This window comes from Nerophis ophidion, linkage group LG14 (genome assembly GCF_033978795.1).
Source record: "Nerophis ophidion isolate RoL-2023_Sa linkage group LG14, RoL_Noph_v1.0, whole genome shotgun sequence".
NCBI lineage: Eukaryota > Metazoa > Chordata > Actinopteri > Syngnathiformes > Syngnathidae > Nerophis > Nerophis ophidion.
In genome coordinates, this window is record NC_084624.1 from 16,309,001 (window position 1) to 16,316,954 (window position 7,954).

At 39.3% G+C, this 7,954-nt stretch overlaps 1 protein-coding gene across 4 annotated transcripts in view; it reads right to left on the reverse strand.

Moving 5' to 3' along the window:
* The window catches only part of meak7 (MTOR associated protein, eak-7 homolog), a 53,451-nt gene extending 50,546 nt beyond the window's left edge, over positions 1 to 2,905 (reverse strand). Inside the window, exon 1 of one of the 4 annotated variants that reach the window (XM_061919965.1) lies at positions 762 to 809. The gene's annotated coding sequence lies outside the window, so the exon portion shown is untranslated. Of the gene's footprint in view, positions 1 to 761; positions 812 to 2,830 lie in introns of those variants that run through there. The other 3 variants (XM_061919962.1, XM_061919963.1, XM_061919964.1) reach the window with 3 other exon arrangements.
* Between the last annotated feature and the right edge of the window lie 5,049 nt (positions 2,906 to 7,954).

Here is a 7,954-nt window from a genome sequence, read left to right on the forward strand (position 1 = left end):
AGCCGCAAAATGAAGGCTTATACAAGTGTTATAATGAAGGCAACACATGGTGTAAGTGTCTATATTAGCCTACTCTCAAAATGACTATGTGTCGCAGGCTGAGGCAAATCTTTGTTTACAGAAATGTTTAAATGTAATATTTGTTCTACACATTTTTACAACATTGGAAAACATTGGTAAAACGAATGCTTCTCGGAAGTTGCGATAACTCCTGGAAATTACTGACTTAGAATAGCCAAAAGTATAGTCCTAAAATTGGAGGAAACTGAAGGTTGGATTTAGCACTCCACACAAGTCACTAACATCAACAAAGCTCACTTTTGTGCAGTCACGCAAAACTTAACACGTTTGGTGGACAAAACGAGACAAATAAGTGGCATAAAACACGTTTTTTTCTGTGGCAGCGTCGGAAAAAGTTGTACATATAAACAAACTACGGTGAGTTCAAGGACCGCCAAGATTAGTAAAACAAAACAGCGCTCGCAAAATACTCCCATCAGTGAAACATGTTTAATCTATAAACAGTGGAATTTCTAACAATTAGGTGTCATGTTTATCCTCCTAAAGAACCATATTAAAATTTTAAAAATTTACACAATTACATTTTCATACATTTTCAAAAAAGCTCCAGGGAGTATAGAGGGCGGTAAATTGCTGACCCCCGCTATAAAATTCAAATGTTGCAAACACACAAATTATCAAACACCATAAACACATGCAATGAGAAAACGCTTAAAAATAAAAACCTTTCATGAACTCACAAACTCTGCAGGACCAAAAACAAATGCAGACAGTCCTCCCAATGCCAAAAACCTAAATAAAAGTCAAAATAGAATGTGAAAAATGCTGCAAGTTCACAGAAAAAAACAAATAAATAAAAACGATGAAAATATTGTTGTTGTTAAAGGCCTACTGAAATCCACTACCACCCACCACGTAGTCTGATAGTTTATATATCAATGAGGAAATATTAACATTGCAACACATGCCAATACGGCCTTTTTAGTTTACTAAATTATAATTTTAAATTTCCCGGGAGTTTTGTCTTCGAAACGTCGTGTAATGATGACATGTACGCAAGACGTCACACGTTTTTTGGAAGTATGAGCGCTGCACACACACACAGCTAAAAGTCGTCTGCTTTAACAGCATAATTACACAGTATTTTAGACATCTGTGTTGCTGAATCTTTTGCAATTTGTTCAATTAATATTGGAGAAGTCACAGTATAAAGATGGAGTTGGGAAGCTTTAGCCTTTAGCCACACAAACACACGGTGATTCCTTGTTTAAAATTCCTGGAGGTGAAACTTTCCTATGGATCAGAGCGCGGTCAAGCAAACATGAATCAAGGCGGAATGTCAACCAGCAGGTTTCGATGAGAAAATTGTGGTTAAAAAGTCAGTTCTTACTGGAGAAAAGCTGAGCTTGTGCCGTCCATAGCTGCCGTCGACTACCCTGAGACACTGCGCGTCAAGACACCCGTGGAGACACCCTTCCGACTATCAGGTACTATTAAACTCACTAAAACACTAGCAACACAATAGAAAGATAAGGGATTTCCCAGAATTAACCTAGTAAATGTGTCTAAAAACATCGGAATCCGTCCCAATGCAATCGCGTTTTTTTTTTTTTAACTTTATTTTTTTTTTAGTCCGTCGCTATCAATATCCTCAAACCCAAATCTTTCATCCTCACTCAAATTAATGGGGAAATTGTAATTTTCTCGGTCCGGATGGCACTTTTTGCTGGAGGCTCCCATTAAAAACAATGTGAATATGTGAGGAGCCATCACACATGTGACGTCATCGTCTGCGACTTCCGGTAGAGGCAAGGCTTTTCTCTTAGCACCGAAAGTTGCAAACTTTATCGTGGATGTTCTCTACTAAATCCTTTCAGCAAAAATATAACAATATTGAGAAATGATCAAGTATGACACATAGAATGGACCTGCTATCCCCGTTTAAATAAGAACATCTCATTTCAGTAGACCTTTAAACTATTACATTTTTAATCAACTTGAAAAAAAAATTATTTCGATTAATCACAAGTATTCGCAGCTAATTACTTAATTTCATGATTTAAATGATCTTGAAAAAGACCCCGATGTTTTGGTACGAACGCAATTATATTTTTAGAATGTTAAACAAAAGCATGTTTTAATGCTTTAGTTGAATGTACATTTATTTGTTTACAGTTTTATCTAAAGTATTGTTGTGATAAGTCCGTTTTTGTTGTGATTAATTAAATGAGTATTTGCCAGCCGTAATAAAAACATAAATCAAAAAATGTTTTCATTTTCACCACCTTCTTCTAAGCGTCCAGCATCTTTAAAAAACACTGTTGCTTAGGTCTGCCAGTCCTGGTAGCCGAGCTAGCAATTATTTGTGTTCCCTGAATTTGCTGCATTTCTCTCATGCAGTTGTTTTTTATGTTTATATGTATTGTGGACTTACAGGACATGTTTGCATTTGTTTCTGATCCCTCAGCATTTAATGATGTTCCTGTTGCATGTGTTTAAGGTTTGGGACAATCGGTAGAAATGGATGGATGCGGTTTTGGATCATTTCAGTGTTTAGACTGTTCCAACGTGCTCCTGTCGGACACCGTAGTTTATGTCAAACACGCTTAAACACGCAATGAATCTTTGAAAATTTAAATGTGTTGTTATTATGTTATATTATATATTATTAAATATTTAACACCATTTGTAAAAAAAAAAATTTAAAAAAATAAATAAACGACGGACCTTGACAAAGGCAATAGCAAGAGAAGGTTTATATTTAAGATGTAAGAAAGAGATTTTAAAAATACATATTTTAAGCACGAACCTTTAAGACGTCGATGTCAGCTGAGACCTTCAAATAACTTCCTGGTACTTATCCTGACACACAAGATGACCAATCAAATCAGTCAGGTGACGACAAGCGTCTTGTTGATTGGTCAGTTACATTAGGAGGCGGAGTCGAGAAGCCTCTTCCAATTGGAATAGGGGAAACACAATTCTAAGATTAAAAAAAATCTCTCTAACATAGTTAAATATAAAACAATACATCCAACCATCCATTTTCTACCACTTGTCCCTTTTAGGGTCGCTGGAGCCTATCTCAGCTGAATTGTCTCTCTCTTGAGTCGATTTATATTCATGTCAGAATGTGATTCATTTGCATTAAGTGTACATAGATTAGGCTGACCATATTCTGAAATCCCAAAAAGAGGACACATAAATGCACGCCAAGGCTGGGATAAGGTGAAAATTTGCCAATGATACTTGAACTTGTCTTATAAATAATATATTTATTTAAACAAAGCCTTTTTTCTCCTTTGTTAACAGTAGTGTTGGTGCTAGGAATTTTCAAAATGGGGCCCCTGCTGGTAGTTTGTTCTATGTTTTTATTTAATAAGTTGTAGGTGTATTTATTTCAGTATGAAAGAGTAAAAAGTGTTTTGATTCGGTCATGAAATGATAATGGTGTGCCTGGGCATGCATACATTTTATATGTAACGCTTAAATCTCTGGAGTCTTCCTCAACTTCAGGTCTATTCCTCATTTCAGAATGTTTTTTGTTGTTGTTGTTTATTTGTTTGTTTGTTTTCCACCTTGGCAAACACACAAAATATGCAAAATCTTCCGCCAAAAAGTATTTTTCAAAGTGGAATATTTGATCTGACGTAATCGGAGTTGAGTTGGGGGCATGGGGTAGGGTGTAGCGAGGGGTGGGGGGTGGAGGGGTACATGGGTATTTGTTCTGTTGTGTTTCTGTTGTGTTACGGTGCGGATGTTCTTCCGAAATGTGTTTGTCATTCTTGTTTGGTGTGGGTTCATAGTGTGGCGCATATTTGTAACAGTGCTAAAAATGTTTATATGGTCACCCTTAGTGTGACCTGTATGGCTGTTGACCAAGAATGCCTTGATTAACACTCAATTAACTACCTCTGTCTCTCGCTCTTTTATGTCTGCCCCTACCTCATGAATGTTGATGCGTGCGCACATCTTCACAATTTGTTTTGATTTTAACTCCACTTAACCCTGTAGGTACATTGAATATACATGCAAACTTGACACAAAAACGCCGGTCATTTGAGGCATTTAAGAAACCCCGCCCGGACACCACGGACAGTCCCGCCAAAGAGGACATGTCCGGAGAAAAGAGGACGTATGGTCAGTCTAACATACAGTAGATGGCGCGCTTTTACGTTCTGTTAGTTTTGGTAAGCAAGGGCCGGTGTTGTGCCAAAATGTGATTCCCTGCCAAAAATATATCCGAAAAATGACAGTTTGCCTTTTCTGTGGTATTAATGACATTTTAAGAACTGTTGTTAGTCCAATTATGTTGATGTGATTAAACCTATTTCTTGTTTAGAAGCTAACTGTTATTTATTTGTGCATGTTTATCAAGTGTTTTGATGTATTTATTTGTTTAAAAAAAAATTAATTTATTATTGCTTCACAAAAATGTTTTAAAAAATACACTAGGTACTTGATTTTGATATACAGTGGGGCAAAAAAGTATTTAGTCAGCCACCGATTGTGCAAGTTCTCCCACTTTAAAGGATGACAGAGGTCTGTAATTTTCATCATAGGTACATTTCAACTGTGAGAGACAGAATGTGAAAAAAAAATCCAGGAATTCACATTGTAGGAATTTTAAAGAATGTAGAAGCTCTTCTGTCCTCCACTCGTTACCTGTATTAATGGAACCTGTTTGAACTCGTTATCTGTATAAAAGACACCTGTCCACAGCTTCAAACAGTCAGACTCCAAACTCCACTATGGCCAAGACCAAAGAGCTGTCGAAGGACACCAGGAAAAGAATTGTAGACCTGCACCAGACTGGGAAGAGTGAATCTACAATAGGCAAGCAGCTTGGTGTGGAAAAAATCACGGCTTTGTTCAGTTTTAAATTTTGGCCCGCTCTGTATTTGAGTTTGACACCACCGGGATAGATCTTTATTGTCATTGCACAAGTACAATGAAATTTCATAATGACTACAGTAAAAGTCCCAAAAGTTAGTATTACCCTTTTAAAAGCACCAGTAGAGGGGAACAACAAGTTGCCTCTATATTAAAGCTATTATCTTATACATGTGAAGTGAATTATATTTATACAGCGCTTTTCTCTAGTGACTCAAAGTAAAGCATGATCATTTCGTCATTGTCGTTTCGTTCATCCTATCTTCACATAGTGAAGATAGGATGAACGTAGCAGTTCAAGATGCTACCTCAGTAGAAGCATTTAAGTCTCACCTTAGAACTCATTTGTATACTCTAGCCTTTAAATAGACCCCCTAAAGTGGCACCCATCCATCTATCCATTTTCACTGCTTCTCCCTTGGGGGTCTCAGGGGCAATGCTGGAGCCTATCATAGCCGCACTCAGGCGGAAGGTGGGGCACACTCTGGACAAGTCGACATCTTGGGAAAAAAAATGCTACTCTTAATGTCAGTATGATCGATGTCGCCAGCTTCATCAACACTTTGCACCAATACTAGAAAAAAGAAAACCTTGGATTTAAGAACAGCAGGGTCAGCACGGTGGAACAGGGGTTAGCCTATCTTGCCGATTGTCCCGGCTAGAAATCTGTGTTCAAAGGACTCCGGCTTATTAGTGATTCCCAGAGCCATAAAAAATTCTGCGGGCTATAGAGCGTTTTCCGTTCGGGATCCAGTACTCTGGAATGCCCTCCCGGTAACAGTTCGAGATGCTACCTCAGTAGAAGCATTTAAGTCTCACCTTAGAACTCATTTGTATACTCTAGCCTTTAAATAGACCCCCTTATTAGGCCAGTTGATCTGCCTTTTCTTTTCTTTTTCTCCGGTCCGGTCTGGTGGTCATGGATGAAGTGCTGGCTGTCCAGAGCCGGGACCCAGGATGGACCGTTCGGCTGTGTATCGACTGGGAAATCTCTGCGCTGCTCATCGGCCTCCACTTAGGGTGGTTTCCTGCTGGCTCCACTGTGGACGGGACTCTCTCTGCTGTGTTGGATCCACTTTGGATTGGACTACACGGTTGTGTTGGATCCACTATGGATTGAACTTTCACATTATCATGTTAGACCCGTTCGACATCCATTGCTTTTGGTTCCCACTGGGTGTGAGTTTTCCTAGCCCTTATGTGGGCTCTACCGAAGATGTCGTTGTGGTTTTTGCAACCCTTTGAGACACTAATGATTTAGGGCTATATAAATAATTGATTAATTGAGTAATGTGAGGCATCACATTACAAAAGGTCCTGGGTTCGGGAGCTTTCTTTGTGGAGTTTGCATGTTCTCCCCGTGACTGCTAGAGTTCCGTCCAGGTACTGCGGCTTTTTCCCACACCCAAAGACATGCACCTGGGGATAGGTTGATTGGCAACATTAAACGGTCCCTAATGTGTGAATGGTGTCTGTCTATCTGTGTTGGCCCTGTGATGAAATCATAAATTCTCCCTGGGTATGCAAACTTATAAGCACAACTTGTACGTGTGTGTCCATATTATATTAATATAATAGATATTAAGTGTACCGTATTTTTCGGACTACAAGGTACACTTATAATCCTTTAATTTTCTCAAAAATGGACAGCGCGCCTTGTATGGAATCATTTAGGTTGTGCTTACCAAACTCAAAACTATTTTATTTGGTACATAGTGTATCATGTGAACAGTAGATGGCAGTCACACATGAGATATGCCTAGAGTGCAAGACGACACCCGTAAACAACACCAAAACTTCTTGATTTGAAAACATAGAACATTACCCACGGCGCTCAAAAATCTGTGACAATGTTTTAGTACGACTTCGGTAAGCTATGAAGCCGTACCGCTTTACGGATTGTCAGAGCATTACGGAGACCTTAGTCAGACATACTCTGCTTCAAAATACATGTTTTATTATAGTCTGTGGACCGCAAAATGGCACCTATTTGCAGAAATATTATCTGTCGTTTTGTTTTGCAAAATTATGCAAAATCAACTTTTCTTACCTTCTGCTGTGTATTTGGGATCTGCATGAATCCTCAAAATGTACGCGTGTCCACCATTGTAGTCCGTGGAGACGCAGGAGTCGAGCTTCTTTTTCTCTATCTTCTTGTTATGGGACATTCATCCTCCGCTGTTGTCATTTCTAATATAAAGTAGTATAAAGTTTTAACTTATATCTGTCAGTAGACTCGCTATGGAAGGTGGGTTTACATAATTCACCCATGGAACTTTAGTTATTAGAGAGTACTGGTCAGAAGGTTGTTCACGGGACACGTTTCCGGCGATGTTATCGCACTAGTGAGCCACGGATGAGGAGATTCTGTCCCGTTGTTGATTTAATTAAGTAAATTCTGAATGTCATTATACAGTTACCTCCATCTTTTGACACTTCTTCCACTCCCGTCCTTGCATGCTACACAAGTACAACAAAGATAACGGGGAGAAGACGCTGCCGAAGGTGAGCCGTGTAAATAAGACTGCTCACAAAACGGCGCATTCTGAAGCGACTGTCAGGAAACAACTTGAAGATGATCTGTAAAACATAATCTACGCAACATGTTGACCAAAGAACCATCATTACATGGTATGCAGACCACAAGGAAGTGTTTTCAATACAGAAAAGAACTCATACGACTCCTTTACTCAGTGGCCTAGTGGTTAGAGTGTCCGCCCTGAGATCGGTAGATCGTGAGGTCAAACCCTGGCCGAGTCATACCAAAGACTATAAAAATGGGACCAGTTACCTCCCTGCTTGGTACTCAGCATCGAAGGTTGGAATAGGGAGTTAAATCACCAAAAATAATTCCCGGGCGCGGGCACCGCTACTGCCCACTAGCTCCCCCTCACCTCACAAGGGGTGATCAAGAGTGATGGATCAAATGCAGAGAATAATTTCACCACACCTAGTGTGTGACAAACATTGGTACTTAAACCTTATAACCCAATGCGCCTTTTGAAAATAGACCTGAAAAGCCCTGCTGATCGGCGGTGCA